This window comes from Vipera berus (assembly GCF_964194415.1).
Source record: "Vipera berus genome assembly, chromosome: 10".
Classification (NCBI taxonomy): domain Eukaryota; kingdom Metazoa; phylum Chordata; class Lepidosauria; order Squamata; family Viperidae; genus Vipera; species Vipera berus.
In genome coordinates, this window is record NC_138213.1 from 10,925,534 (window position 1) to 10,942,734 (window position 17,201).

Below are 17,201 nucleotides of genomic sequence, written 5' to 3' on the forward strand. Positions count from 1 at the left end.
ATAATTTATTGTGACCAGGTAAATACTCCATTCGGAAATTTCATTCTTCTTTTATGAAGGAGCCATAGCAGATTTTAATCTGGCTTTGGATAATGTAATTTGTCAACCTTCTTTCTTCTTACTTCTCTTCATTTTTAAAGAGGATGTTGTCATGACATTTGAAGCTATATTATTTCATGTATGCACATTTATCTGTTAATTAGCCCAATAAAACAAATTATACTTTTTTGGGGGGAAAAAGGACAGAGATTCAAGCCAGTTTAACCGAATCTCTGACTTCAACTGTCTTTGGAATGGGTAATCCTAAGAAAACCTGAGGCTGCTTTTAAGCAGAAATATCTGCCTTCAGAATTCAGGATGGGCAGGAGAATGTTGGAAAGAGGCTGGCGCTGTGGCAAACATACTCTTCTCCCTTTTGTGTGTGCAATCTGCTGTTGCAAACATGCACAAAAGGTGCAGAGACTATGTTATGTGATGCCACACTGCTTTCATCCCTTTAATGAAAGCAACAGATCCTGCAGGTGCCTCTGCTTTTAAGAAATGTTTACAGGTGATACATTTGCACTTCTTTGCTCTGCAAAGCATCTTTTAAAAACTGAAGTCGTATTATGGGTAGGTTGATGAATGGCTTTTAGTGCAAGGCAATTTTTAGGTAGATGTGGGAACATAATTGTATTTTTTCCTGGTTCCATAAGACAGAGAGATGCTGGGGGTGATGCAGTATTATCGCTGGAGTTTAAGGGCCAAATATTTCAGTGTGTGTGTGGGGGTGATGATTTGTGTGTGTGTTTTGGCAGGGTAATGGGAGAATTTCCCACAAACTTTTAATTTTGATCATTTTATAAACTTATGTGAGCCTCTGTTTGTGCTAAGAATAGTTGACAAGATGAACCATGTTTTCAGAAGCAAGTTTCTCTGAATATTTAGTAAAGATTACTAATAAACTGAACTGAATGCATTTAATGTTAAATTGCTCTGAGATTTGTGATATCTTAATCTATAGGGACGCGGTGGCTCAGTGGGTTAGGACGCTGAGCTTGTCGATCGGAAGGTCGGCAGTTTGGCGGGTCGAATCCCGAGTGCCGCGTAGCAGAGTGAGCGCCTGTTACTCGTCCCAGCTTCTGCCCACCTAGCAGTTCGAAAGCATGTAAAAATGCAAGTAGAAAAATAGGGACCACTACGGTGGGAAGGTAACAGCGTTCCGTGCGCCTTTGGCGTCTAGTCATGCCGGCCACATGACCACGGAGGTGTCCTCGGACAAGCGCTGGCTCTTCGGCTATGAAACGGAGATGAGCACCGGCCCCTAGAGTCGGAAACGACTAGCACACATGTGCGGGGGAACCTTTACCTTTACCTTTACCTTTAATCTATTTATGGATGGTAGGCTAAGTAAACAACCGCGATATTTACCACCTCCAGTTCTCATTTTTATTCTCTCCCCCCCCACCCCTGCAGTAACATGTAACCACAAATAGTCTAATGAACATCTTCTAACAAAATTGATTGAGCAGGTCTTGAGCATTTTCTAAAACATCTGATCTGTGTTTTTTTTAAAGCTGGCATTTGAATTTATCAACAATTGAGCTTTTCTTTCTGCAATAATCACCAACCATGTGGCTCTTATTTGTTCACCTAATTTCCCACACTTAAATAAGCCGAGAGCTCTGTTAAGAGTTAGCTCTGATGAAAAATCAAATTTAAATCTGACTTCTGCCTTTTTATATTAACATGCTGTTAGAAGCACCAATATTCTAGCAAAATATTTATTAGCACAGTTTGGGAGGTGGGTGGAACAGATGAAGGAACGAAAATTAAGAAACATACCTTTCTTTTCATCCCAAAATGTTGTGATGACTGCTTGGTGGGTTGTAAGTGATTTTAAAAGAGATTTAACAAATATTGTTAATGAGTAAATCCCTGTATTGTTAATGTATGAAATCTCCATGTTCAGTGATATTGGGCTACCTGTGCTATTTTCCTTAATATCTGGCTGTGAAGCTTCTAGATACCTCTGCATAGTCTCTATGACAAGACTAAATTGAATTTTGGTCTGTTCCAACAACATTCATACATTTTCATCTTGTAACAGTAAAGTGTGGAAAATGACTTCTGCAGTTTTCATGTTCTTCACTTTACTAGGGAAAAAATAGCAAAGTTCTCATGAGTAAAACGTGGATTTCTTATGCTTCGTTACAAAATGATCAAACTGTCTTTGTGAATCTTTCATTGTTCGATAATCTTTTCAGTAATCTGCAACCACTCTGTCTTTCCATGCTTCAATTAATTTCCAGGGAAAGATATGATTTTTTTTAATCAAAAAGTGAAGGCAAAGTGATGGAGTGATCCAGAACGGCAATAAAATATACCAACAAAATATACTCAAAAAACATCTTGAGAACAAGGCAGCAAACCATAATCTTTTGTTTTGGAAAAAAAGATTTTTCAAGACGGATTTCAATTCAGTTTTAGCTCTCGCTCACTAGAATTAACTCTACAGTCCATTGCTGGCGAAACAGTCTTGATTAAAAAATGACATAAAACCCATAAGGCAGTGGATTTTAAAACGTATGTCAGGAGTTTCGGGAATTCACAAGTAATTGTTTCATTATTGAAAGACAAAGCTAAAATACCAGGCCTAGGGAAATTCAATTTTACTGAGTTGGCAATGGCAAAAACCATCCAAGTAGCAGGAAAAAAAATTGCTATGGTCATAGAAATAGCTTTTTGCTATATCTCTGCACAGCCCTATTTAGACCTGAAGGTCTCTATTGCTGTTTTAAAATAAATTGTAGCAAACACTTTTGAATTACTCTAATGAATTTGTTTTAAATTTTAATATTCACCTCCCTCTTTTTCTGCCTTATCCTCCCAATTATTTTTTTAAAATTAGCCTTTTATGGAGTCAACCACTGTTCAAACCTACATGGGGAAGTGAAAATGTAATAAGCCAGAAAGCTTAATGGGAAAAGGAAAAGAAAGGGCATGAGAGAATTGCTGAAGATATAGGGAAAAATATTTTTGTTGCTGAATTTCTTTTCTATCTTTTTGAATCAAGGTTCTTTACCTGGAAAAGTTGAGTGTAACAATGCTTATGTGAATTAGCCTTAGTTCTTCTGAATTGGTGACAGTCTTTGTAGGAGTAAAATAGAATATTCATTACAGCCATTTAGTTGTCATTTTTTAAAATTCTCTTATCCATTCTCTTAAACTTTCCAAAGTTTTAAGAAGTTGTTCATTAAGCTGAACCTTCATCAGTATGTTTTCTTCCAGGCCTCCAAAGAAAATAATCTCTCTCCCTCTGTTTTTAAATATAATTAACCTTTAATTAATAATTTACACAAATTTGATAAGATGATTCCACCGGTCGATGTTGTTGGGTTTGTGGTTTTTATTTTTTCTCATCTTCTCAATATCTCCAGCATTAGCAATGAAGGGGGTAGGGAAGCAATTAATTAAAGAAGTAGGAGGTTAATAAGGAAGGCACAGATGAGAGTTATTATACTGAGTGGAATATGACAAGCAAGGCCTTTCAAAATGTGGGTATAATTGTTTCCAGCAGGTAAAGATGCTGGGCTTGTCAGCTGAAAAGCCAGTGCCCCATGATGGGGTAAACTCCTATCCTTGCCCCAGTTCCTGCCAACCTAGTGGTTCAAAAGCATGCAAATAGATAAATAGGTACCACTTTGGTGGGAAGGTAATAGTGCTCTGTGACATCATGCTGGCCACATGACTGCAGAAATGTCTTCGGACAGTGCTGCTGGCTCAGTGGCCTTGAAATGGAGATGAGAACCGTCCTCTATAGTCGGCAAAGACTAACAAACTAAAATCCGCAAGGACTCCTTTCCTTTACTTGAGATGGTGAAGGATTGAAGGTGGAAAAATGATTGTTGGTAGTAAGACAGTTGTCAAATTGGATACTATTCTTTATTGACCTTGAATTCAGTTTAGAGAAGAGGAAATGCTTTTTTTTAGACAAGGTATAAGTACGTGAACAATGGGTGTGAAATATGCTGATGGATTTGGATATGTTCGGAAAGGATAACCCTTTTAGTAACTTTAAGCCACATTCTGTCTATAGGTTTACTCTTATGATGAACATGATGATGAAGCAAGGGTGAGGTACATTTCAGTGAAAACTGACTTTTTAAAAACAACTTGGAGGGTTAAGGTGAGGAAAAAAATGTATCAGAACTATTGTCAGAATTATAGCTTGGGGAAAATTTAACCTCAGCCTTAATGTGACCTAGCAAGATCCTTCTAAAGTTCTTATCTGTAAAATAGGTTATCTGATTGACAAAGCTTAAATTCTCATGGTGTCAGGTGAAGAATCTTACCAATTTCCTCCTTTCCTGTATTTCTGCTCAGGTGTAGAGGTGTGATAAGATTTCTCAGCAATTTTCTCCAATCCCCCTGGGATATTAGTTATGGCACTATTTCTCAATGAATCATGACCAGAGTAGCTTGGTGGATTGATAAAACATTCCTGAGCTGCCCTTGATCTTTAAATTGGTCTGTAAGCTCACTAAAGGCATTGTTGTTGATGAAAGTTATTGGCTAGATGTGTTAAATCACTCATTATTTTCAAGGCTCAATAGCTGGATTTGCTTTGCAAGAACACTTTAAAGATTACCTGATGCCAATACCTTTGCTATTCTCAGGCATCATCTTGTTTGCTCAAAAGGATCCATTAAAGCTGTTTTCATTTTCAGTTTCTGGGCATATATTTTCTTTGCACCTCAACCATGCACAGAATAAGACACCACCTATCTCCAGTTTACAATGCAGCCCTTGCAGCAGTTCTAAGATTCCGCCACCAATTGCACCCTGATTCAGGTGACCCTCCCAAGTGGCCTCAATAATTCTCACAGAGAATGCTAAATGACCAGGTGACTGGAAAGAAATACAATCCTTCCATTTCCCCCTCCCCCACCATCCTATCAGTACCTATCCCTCCATCCCATCTGTCATCGGAATTGATGAAGCTTCTTGGATGAGAAGTGAAATGTTTTCTTCTTCTTCTTCAAGGGAAAAAACCTTGAAGTCCCTCACTTTTGAGACAATTATGACCTGGATGACTGAGAATCTCCATAGACAGGCTCTGAAATACGTATCAGGCTGTTTTTCCTTCCTTACCAAAGAAAGGTATCTCCCATATTCTCAAAAGCTTGCTGAGCGCAGTTCCAGAGAATGGTTCTACCCAACACCCCAAACTTTCCAAATCTATCCCATAATTAACCATCTGGAGAAAAAAAAATGAACACACTTTGAAATAAAGTTGGTGCACTCTAAAAACAAGGTTTTGTCATGATCGATAACAAATGTGTCTTCGGAGCTTTTTAACAAAGAACACGGTAGCCATGAAGGGAATTTTCATCTGTAATTAATGCATGCTTGCCTAATTTTACACTTTTGAACCGTTGTGGAAAGTAAAATGTGTTCAAAATAAGGCAGATAGTGATAATGATTGGCAAAAGTGATAACATATTCTTTAAACAGCTTTGCAAGGCTAGGAGATCAATATCCTCCAGGGATCAGATTAACACCTTTCTATCATCTCTCGCATTTGACTGAATGCTTTTGGTGTGTTTGTTTGATTTTACCATTTTAATGGTTCATTAATTTTAATATTTTTTTCTTCATTATTACGTTTGAGTTGCTTGTGGAAGTGCAAAATGATTTTTAATAAACTCAGGGCTTGACTTATTTTAATTCTATTCAGTTCAAGTTCTACTTTAGTTCCAAACAATATAGTATAAAATATATTTTTCCCCAACTGAACTCTGGAGGTAGCTTAGACTGTAAGTTGCTAACTGTTTGTCAAATCAAGACTCTGGTAGCATTTCTTCCCAAATAGCAAATAATAAAGTGTGATGGGTGGCATAGAGGCTTGATGAATAAATAAAATTAAAGGCATAACCTTTTGTGATCTGTAGCTCACTTTGTCAGATGTATAAAGTAGTTAAACTGAGGTAGGGTTTAAACTGGGGGCAGTAGTTGGGATTTTTCCCCCTACCAGAGACTAATATAGATCACCTTCTAAAATAACTGGCCAAAAGACATCCCATGAACTCCATGGCTGAATGGTGGTCCAAACCCAGTTCTCACAAACCAACATCAGATTGCTGTACCATAGACTGTACAGGAAGTATATAAGACAGACTCTTTCATATCTTCAACTTTTAATATCAGTTTGATTACCTTGAAAAGGAAAATACACCTTCTTGTTAAAAAGAAAGATAAAAATAAGCAATTATTTTTTTCCCTGTCTTCCGGAGAAGTAATTATACATTTGTTTCTCTGTTAGAAAAAAAAATCATATAGTCAGAAGTGATGTTACAGCAAAAATAAAACAAAACAAAACAAAACAGGGCATTGATTTCTGTGATCCAGTCTCAGCATTCTCTGCAAGATTAAAAGCTTCTAAGTAAGAAACTGGATTTAATATGAACCCGGAAACTGCCAGACATATGCTGAATAGCACCTCACTATACCATAACTATAGGAGTGTGTGTGTGTGTGTGTGTGTACGTATGTATGTAGGGGTGTGTGGTTTTTCTCCTTGGACCTCAATTCTCTTCCTGAAAACCAAGAAATTCTTGCATAAGGGTATTTTTTTTTGCTTGATTGGTTGGTGCTAATCCATGCTTATCTGAGTGTTGGCTGTTGAAGAGGATTCTGGTCTGTTTGTTTCCTTTTTTAAAAGCTTTTTTATTGTCTCTTTTGAATGGTGTGTCAATGTGTTTTATCTCTATGTGTCTACTGATTTCTGGTTTTTGTCCGGATGCCAAGCTTTCAGGAATTTCCCAGTGTTTTTGGATTTAGCTTAGTCTAGGACAGACATGTCAAACACAAGGCCCGGGGGCTGGATCCGGCCCACGAAGTAGTTTCATGTGGCCCACGAAGCCATCCTGGAAAAAGTGAGGGAACGGCCCCCACTGCCTTGGCCCTGGCCCAGAGACCCTCCTCCTGCCAGAGACCCTCAGATCTGTCCCACTCCTGCCCAGGCCCCCATAGGCACCCTTGATGCCAACGATGTAGAGCTGGCCATGCCCACCCAGTAGGCCATACGCACTCTAGCCACGCCCACCCAGTAGGCCACGCCCACCCTGGCCATACCCACCTGGCCCCTTGAGGGCAACCGCAATGCTGATGTGGCCCTCAATGAAATTGAGTTTGACACCCCTGGTCTAGGAAGCTCCCACTTTCATATGATTGAGTCTGTCCATGTGTTGTGATGAAGATGGCTAACTGTAAGCTCAACACATTTTGAGAAAACACACAGGAAAAAAAATTGTCTGCTGTATAAGCATGATGACCCCATTGTGCCCACAACTGAAGGATAAGAATGAATTCTGTTTACTAACTTTCATCTTCACTCATATAGTGAAAAATGTATATGGATAATAGGCATAAATAGGAAGAGCTCAATGTGGTTTCTTGGGGACTTTCATCATATCGACTAGGGGTTCCCTATTCTGGCTGGAGAATTATGGGAGTTGAAGACCAAAAGTCTTAAAGTTGCCAAGGTTGTATATCCCTGATATAGACTCTTCCATGGATTGCTGTCTTTCTGCTTTTATCTTTGGGCTGAATATTTCTTTAGTTAAAAATAACAAAGGCCTGAAAATGTATCTCTTGAGCAAAATTTATTCTCACCAGATTGTTTCTTACCTTTTTTCATCTTTGTGCAGCATGCTAATCCATTCACTGAACTCTCCTTTCATAAATTAAATTTCAGTTTCTGGGCTCACAGGACACATGGAACCTTAAAATGATTCACTTCACCTAACCTGATAAAACACAAGCCACCCCCAACACATTTTAGACTAGTGTATTGTATGAACCTTCAGCCTCCGATTCTTTAATTTCTGACTCTGATGAAATGGATAATCTGAAATCAGTGATCACTATGGTCAGAACCCTGTAATATTTCTTCCCCAGTTTTAGAAACAGAAGGTAAGATGCTCCAGATTTCAGGCACTCAGTTAGCCATGCCATAAATCAATGCTTGAAGCTAAACATGAAGACTCTTTAAGATCTAAGAGCTTCCCACCTGTCTACATTACCATCTGCTCTATTGAAGAGCTCAGTTGTTTGCAGATCTTCACTGTAGCAACATGACTGTGGAATTAGTCCACCTGGTCTTCTTCTTCCAAGAACTAAGCCCTGGTGTGCATCATCCACTGTTTCTTAGCTTCTGGCTCTTATTATAGAATTTGTGGCTTCATCAAATCCTGCAATGTTGTTTCCAATTCCCTGCAAACAACTCTGACATTGCTTTATATTATTGGTCACAGGTATATTATTGCAGCACAGGTCTATTGTCTAGCATGCTTCTTTCTCTAGGGGAAAATTGATGAGGTTAAACTGAATCTGTGCTGAATTACTTTTTCAGAAGTAAGTTGCAGAATTCGGAAGCCATTCATGCTGCTGTTGTTGAGGTCTCTGGACCTCCAACTGATACCCTGATCTTAGCAGGACCAGATTTCTGTAATATCCATACTGAAAAGCTTAGTGTCTGAAATGTAGGTGTTCACCAGGCTACAAATCTTAGGTGAGTTAAAATAAAGGCATCTACTTTCTTTACAAAAAGGGCTGTATAATATATCTACCAATGAAGTGGCAGTTTTCAAGTGAGAGAGGTTGTCTTTGATCAAGCTTTAAGCAATGATTTATGGCACACCAAGCCTTTCTTGAGTTGCTCAAAAACAGGCAGTTGTTTTACAGCAATGATGTGTTTTTGAATATTTCAAAGAGTGAAAATGGCAATTACAAGAGGCAAGGCCATACAAGCTAAGACAGGCAAAGTTTGTGGAGGAGACATTAACTCTAGAAGAAACTGTGCTACTTCATCCTTCATATATCTGTCTTAAATAGCAAACTCTGTTAAAGTCAGTTTCTGATTTTCTACCTACCTATCTACTTATTTACCTTCTGTTAATTAAAATATAGAAAAATGAGATCTGTTGAAATTTATCATTGCCACATCTTCATGTTGCTGAAGAATGTGTGTATAGAACAAGAACAAAAAAGTTTTTCTGACATTCAGAAGAAATTATGGGGTTTCAGTATCTTGACCTAATCTTTAACTGATGCAGACTACTACCTACATGAAAAATTCTATCTATAACAACCTTGAAGCCAGGGAATGTATATTATGCCCAGCCCATTCAGCTTCTAAAGAAGCCAGGCAATTGGGTTAATTCAATACATCATGGATTGGCTAACCATGGTGGATGAAAATAAGTTTATCAAGAAGTCTGCCTTTCTGGTTAAAATTAAGTCTTCATTCACTCTCTTTATAATTGTTCTCCGAAGAGCATATTCCTTCCCTTTTTTCAATTTAATTCTCATTCAGTGAATGTAACTGTCAGAGTAATAATATTGCCTGTGCACTTCAATTACATTACAGATCTACAGATCTTCCCGTGCACTGCAATTATATTACAGATCTACATTACAGATCTACAGATCTAACAATATTTCTTGTGCATTGTAATTACATTAGAGATCTACACTACAGATCGCGACTGAAAGGTTATGGAGGGCCCAGAAATGCCTGCATAACAAGTTTGCATCAATAAAAAAATAACATTGTTCAGTGTTGTTAGGCTAAGGTATCTCTATTTGATCAATATGGTTTATTTCAATCGCATGCAGATGGAAAAAGTGAACATTAAGCAAATAGGAAGACTGCATGTATTGCAAACAATTGGAAAGCAGTGAAAGTTATCAGTGGTTGAGCAGTCATCCATTGGAATTCTTTTCCTCCAAATATTGCTGAAGAGAACTTTAAGCAGTGGTCAATGAAAACGTTTGCACAGTTAGCACCATGCAAAGGTGTATAATTTTTACATTCTTGAAATAAGTGAGTTAGACTAGCTCAGGGGTAGTCAACCTTGGCTCTTTTATGACTCGAGGACTTCATCTCCCAGAATTCCTGAGCCAGCCATGCTGGCTCAGGAATTCTAGGAGTTGAAGTCTACGAATCATAAAAGAGCCAAGGTTGCCTCCTCCTGGGCTAGATACTTCCTGAGAACCAACACAAGGGATTGTGATTGCCTTCTGAAGGAGACCTAATGATCTTTGCATTGGTAAGTTGAGGGATCTCCAGAAATCTGTATTATGTATATGTTTAAATACACCCATATGATTCATGTTGTGGAACATATCAATCTTGTATTAAAGGGACAATATTTACCTACTGAGGATTGATTGTTTGCACATATATTTAAATTTAGAAACTTTACAAGTTTCTCTGTTTCTAAAAACAGAATTTATGATGGAAAAGTTGTTTCATACACAGCATGATATTTTAAATGGTAAATGGTGGTTAAAGATATTTTTTTTAGTCTTCAAGCAAAGGAACAAAAAGATATAAAATATAAGGATGAGATACTGAGGCAGGGACCTCTGCAGAAGAGGTCAAAAATGGCCAGGTGGTGATCATGGCTAGGTGATCAAACCCCAGCCCCCCTTTGCATTATTTGACCACTATCTTCACTTTTTTTGAACCCCTGTCTGTTCTCCTATGGAAATAAAAAGTGGAAATTCATCAGTTTTGTGGTTTTGGCAGCCATCTTGCCTTTTCAAAGTCTCCACAGATATCTCTGTACTTAGTTGAAAAATATGAAATTAAGCTTTTTTTTAAGAATGTGATACAAGGAAATCGACAAAACACAATATCTGAAGGGCAAATTATCACCACTCTGACATTTAAAGCCTATCATATTAGAATAGTTGACATATGTTTGTTAATGCACATGAGCTTTGACATTCACTGGGAAGCTTACATAACCAAGGGCCTAAAATGCATTTGGGCTATTCAGAAGATAGATTAGCCCTTTCTATCTTTTTTAAAAGGCTAATTCCTGGCAGAATGTTGCTTTTTAAGTAAAGGATGCCTTATAAGGCTAACATTTTATGGATATGGTAAGATAATTCTTAAAGACACGAAAGGAATTCTTCCCACTGTGTAGTTTCAATTAAGGGTATATATTAACCACAACATTTGGCTCATAATCAAATTGATACTTCAGAAAATACCATGACTTGACTTGATTGAGTTGGTGGACTCAAGTCAGGGGTAAGACATTAAGCTTCCTGATATCCACAGATTAGCACAGGAAAACGATCCATTGATGTACATTTTCCTGATGGCCACATTTTGCCTTTGAATAATGTATAAGTAGCCAGCACAAAAACCTAAGTTTAATTAGGAATCTAGCTTTAGAACAGCCTATACTGTCCCCATGAGAAGTATAGTTGTTACATTATGTCATGATTTTATTTTAAGAGGCTTTGAAACACAGCACACCAGGCCCTGTGTCCTCCACTGTCTCCCAGAGTTTGCCCAAATTCATGTTCATGGCATCAATGACACCATCTAACCATCTCATCCTCTGCTGTGCCCTTCTCTTTTTGCCCTCAGGATGTGCTCCAATGTTCTGTACCAGCCTGCTACCGGCCCTGCAGATAAGGCAGGGACAACCCCTTTTATAAGAAGGCAAGAGGCTGGAACTAAGCCTGCCAAATTTATTAACATAAAAACATAAACAAAGCAAAGAGAGCAAACACGAACCATGAAACAGGAACTATTCAAACGGTTGCCTTCAGCAAACCAGCCCTCCCACGCATTCCCCTTTTATACAGTTCAGGGCGTGGCTTCTCTCTGCCTCCTTCCGAGGTGCCCCATTGCCTTCCTCTGTTTACTCCTGATTGACTGCCTCCTGCGTCGGGCGTCCTTGAACAGGGCCAGCTGTGGGTCATCTTCATCCACGCTGTCAGGCTCACACAGCTGGGTCTGCGTCGTAACCAGGTGGGAGGGGCCTGGCTGAGGGCTCTCATCAGCAAGCTCTCCAACACCCTCAGCAACCTCTCCAACACCCCCCTCCTCCTCCTCTGAATCGTCTGACCCAAATGCCGAACCCACAGGCTGACCCTGAATCACAACATCCAATGAGTCCTCTCTTCTCATTTGGTGGCCAAAGCTTCAGGATCTGTCCTTCCAAAGAATAGTCATGGTAGATTTCCTTTAGCATTGATTCTCAAGAGTCTTTTCCAATGCCACAATTAGAAAGCGTCAATTCTTCAGCACTCAACCTTTCTTATGGTCCAGCTCTCACAGCCATACAGTACTACTTGGGAAACTATAGCTTTGACCATACGTATTCAATATAGAATTGGGTAACCACATTTAAAAGTTTCTAAAGCCACAGGTGAATCCTTCAGTAGCTCCATCTATTGAGTTACTCAGGACTGTTGTCTCCGATCTAAAGTTACATCATTTTGCAGCAAATATTCTATTGTACTAAACAGTATATTTCTGAGACAATTTTATTTATCTGCATTTAATAAAAGATTTGGTTTTTAAACAGATGATTCAATCAGTTCAAACCAGCAGATTTTTAAACCACTGGCTGATCTCTAACACAGTAACTAAGACAAACAGATCTGCAGTCCTGGCATGCCATGAATTGCTAAAAGAATTGGCAGGTTACAAGCATGTTGCAAAGAAATTGCATTGGGCCAAAAAAAGGGGACTAGTTTAATATTCATAGAAATTTCTTTTTCTATCCAAAGAAATAAGAGTCGATGAGATGAGATGAGTGAGTGAGATGAGTGAGTGTATTTTGTTTAATCCAGGGAGATGAAATTAGGAAATACTTTAGACATATATCTTCCTAATTCATTGGAATATAACAAGTAGGAGGATGTGAAGCACAATCTGACTTGCAACATGTTGTTATTAGTCAATCTGAATAAAAATAGATTTATTTGTTCTGTGAAGCTGATTTATGGATCAGGTCTATCTAGTGGGGCTGATGTTACATGAGTTCAACCCTCCCTCCCTCCCTCCCTCCCTTCCTTCCTTCCTCCCTCCCTCCTTCCCTCCCTCCCTCCCTTCCTTCCTTCCTTCCTTCCTTCCTTCCTTCCTTCCTTCCATCCATCCATCCATCCATCCATCCATCATTATTTCATTGCTCATGGAATTCGTGTAGCTGACATTTTTCACTTTCTTACACAACTTTTCCCTGGAGAATGGTGCAGCATATTTTTAACACCTGGCATATTATGCATTATTCTTAAACTGACACCCTCTAAATGTTTCTTTTGCAATAAAGGCACAATTTATCTGGTTATGTTTCTGTAACATCATCCAGTGCATTTACTTAAGGCTTTTGTGCAGACTTTGATCAATGGTTTGGTTTTTTAATATGCAGGTACCTTTAGCACTCCTTAGCAGGCATTGAAAGTAGAGTGTTCCATGGTTAAAATATGAAGGAATCCACCCCAACCCCATTACATTGCAGAATTATTGTGGCTCAAGACACATGTCTTTTCCAAGATTCTTATTTTTAATTGGAACCATTTTTTTAAAAACCCTTTGCTAATTTTAAGGTATGAATAATTGTGGCATTTTTATCTTACATTTTTTGAAATATCTTTGCCATTTTGCACATTTCCTGTGGGATCCTGGGATTAACATAAGAAACGGAAGAAGGACTGCACAATCATTGAATGGTATACTGAAAAGGTCAAGGTATTGCATTATACCATTGTTATGTTTAAAGAATAAAAAAGGGAGGGCAACTGAATGTGAGAAAGGTGGTTCAGAGATTCTATATGGGAGCCGATAGAACTGCAGAAGCTTTGTTTTCCTGTGTGTGTGCGTGTGTGTGTGTGCGTGTTTGTGTGTGTGTGTGTGTGTGGTGTATTTTATCTCATGAAACTGAGGAAGATGCTCATAGTTGCCTCAGCTTCTGAGAGGTCTTGTCTCTCCTAGGCATGCACACAACCAGTGCAGTAAATAAATCTGTGTAAAGACCTTCCTGGCCACATCTACCACCTGCTACTTCCCAGTGCAGGATAATGTAGCAAAATGATATATAAAGGTCTGGAATTCTTACTGGAAAGTTGTGTACATATAGATGGACAGCTGGTGGGACTGATGTTTACAAAGGTGGGTTGAATTATTATAGGGACGTGGTGGCTCAGTGGGTTAGGATGCTGAGCTTGTCGATCAGAAGGTCGGCAGTTTGGCGGGTCGAATCCCGAGTGCCACGTAGCAGAGTGAGCGCCTGTTACTCGTCCCAGCTTCTGCCAACCTAGCAGTTCGAAAGCACATAAAAATGCAAGTAGAAAAATAGGGTCCACTACGGTGGGAAGGTAACAGCGTTCCATGCGCCTTTGGCATCTAGTCATGCCGGCCACATGACCACGGAGACGTCCTCGGACAAACGCTGGCTCTTCGGCTTTGAAACGGAGATGAGCACCGGCCCCTAGAGTCGGAAACGACTAGCACGCATGTGCGGGGGAACCTTTACCTTTACCTTTACCTTTAAGGCATATTTATTCATTCCTTGTTATATGGATGATGGAGTGTTGTCATTTTGTTAGATCAACAGATCTGATTTTTTTTTCTTTAGTGAAGAAAATCTAGTGCAGCCTTACCTAAATTGGGTGCCCTGCAGAGAAATGAGCTTCAACTCCCAGAATTCCCCAGTCGGGATACCGTTGCTGAAAATTCTGGGAATTGAAGTCCAACAGATCTGAAGTCTACCCAGATTAGGAAAGGCGGATTTAGGGAAAGTTAAAATGGTGTTGGCTTTCAGGTATCTTCCCTGACTGTTAAGAATGCCTCAAGACACAAATACTTATTTGCAAATGTCTGCCTGCAGATCAAGTGACTCTGCAGATGCCGTTTTTTCTTAGTGATGGCTGCCAGTTTCCTTCAAGGAGGTTTTTAAGCAGGGCAGACAAACAGTAGGTATTTCAGGCAAACTTATTTCATTATCCCCCAAGGAGCTTTTCTGAGTAATGTAGGCCTGTGGCTAAGGAAAGTTGCTTCCTACACAGAGTTCATCTGAATGACCTATTTCCTCCACAGCAGTAGATTCCTAATATGTACTACTGTGTAATGGAAAAGAAATGTCTTGCGTAAATTGTGTATGCTGATATTCAGCAGCAACAGCAAAAATGAACTATGTCACACAACAAGGAGGCCGACTAAGCCCTACAAAACTTGCATTTTTTTAAGGTATAGGCTTAGAAAATAATTGAAAGAGTAATATAGTAAATATGACCATACCATGTAAAAGAGCTTAATTAAATTAATAAGTAGCCCTGCTAGATAATTAACTGTTGAAGCATTTCTTTTGATAAAGCTGAAATCTTCAATTAGACATGGAATGTACTACTATTCAAATAGTTTATGGCTTGGCGACCTGAACCTAGGGATCTTCATTCCAAAAACAAAACAGAACAGAACAAAACAAACAGAACAGAACCAAAAAATCCTGTCCTGTACAGACATAGGAATTTCCTTGTCTGGTACAAAAAATATATATCAGGATCTGTCTTAGTGCATAATGAAGATAAGTGACATTTAAGGAAAGCTGATGGGCTTCTTCCAGCAGACCCACTAAAGTTTCAGAATCATAATAGCAAATTAATATCACATATAACGGGGTAGTTTAGCTTGGAGATTATCAGAACTTCAAAAGGAAAGCTTTATCTGAAGCCACATCCTTTGCTTCAAATGCATCTTACTGAGAAATTAAGAATTAGCTTATACTCTACAGGTAGAGAAAAAAACAACAACCCACATTCTTGCTTTGTAAAATACTGGTTAAGCTCTGAAGAATAAATGAGTATCCAAAAGGGCATATTAGTAAATTCCTAGGTTTTTATTTGCAGTCTCTAAAGATGCCGTGTTCACAGCCCCTCATGTGGGAGACTTCAGCCTTCAGCTTGCATTGGTCTTTGGAATTTAAGCAGGAATGCTACAATTTGCCTCTTAAAAGAGGAAAAAGATGAAAGCTCATCTCAAGCTGCAAAACCTGAAACCTTTTATGAGAAAGTAACATTGCCTTGAGAATCACAATTTGTTGACCAAAGGGGAAAAATACATAAAAATGGGGGGGGGGAAAGAATCATGGGGCTGGTGATCTAAGTATACCATATACTTAGATGTATTCTGAAACCAGCAGCTTAAACAATATTTAGGTCATCACTTGAAGTTAAAGAAAGCAAGACATTGATGTTAAAAAGGATATCTCATATTGTTTTATGATGTATATGTGTGTGTATGTACGTTTGCATGTACATAGTGTAATCATTGCGTCAAAGAGCAAAGAGCAACGGCACGGTGCTTAAAGTGCAGTGTTGCAGGCAAACTCTGCCCACAGCCTGGAGTTCAATCCTTCTTCTTCCGTGTTTAGATCTAACTTTAAACTTCTAGAAGGAAGCCACTTTCTTGGCTTTGAGGTTGGCCAAAAATAAGTTGTTGTCGGCACATTTTTTTGGTAGTAGCCGACATACCAGCTGGACACTGTGTCTTTCCACATCCACAGATCATAGCCTGTTATTATCCGCTAAGAGCCTCCACTTGAGCATATTTTTTTTACATTACAGCCTTTTCAGGGTCCTCCAAGGATCAGATCCTTTAGCCATATTTAATCCTGACAGTTCAATTCTGATGGGGCTTAAGGTTGACTCAGCCTTCCATCCTTCCAAGGTCAGTAAAATGAGGACCCAGATTGTTGGGGGCAATATGCAGATAATGCTTACATTGTAAACTGCCCAGAGAGTGCTGTAAAATGCTAAGCCTAAATGCTATTGCTATTGTATTTAAGGCAAGATATTCGTTCTGGAAGATAACAAAGAAACATAGGATTGATCTGTACCTGCTAGCCAAAAGTATAGCTTCCAGTGGAAATAGTTTGGAATATCAGTTTTTATGGTCCTGGAGGGCAGGGAGAGTTTTTTTTTTCACCTTTGTAAAATGTGTTGCTTTGTGTTGATGTTTTAAGACCAAATGAGAAGAGAGCAGGTGCAGTTCCTTGCACAACTGAGAGGAAAATGAGACAGAAGGATGGGGCTGCTAGACAGAATCAATTTCTTTCAAGAAAGAAACATCTGATTCAAGGCGTTTTCATGAAGGATTCTCTCCTATTATTTATGGGCAAAAGTGAATATTTGTTCAGGCTAGAGAGCTTTAAAATGTAGATGAGGTTAGTTTCACACACATGCACATAACTTGGCTTTCTATTTACGATTTTTTTAGTGCGTGGCAGATGAAAGTGTGAATGTCTTCTTAGGAATGTCTTTAGATCTTAATTGGCATTACATTAAAAATCAGATATGTTCACATCCTTTCCATCTCAGTTTTTTTACAGTGGCAAAGTGTTTCTTAAATA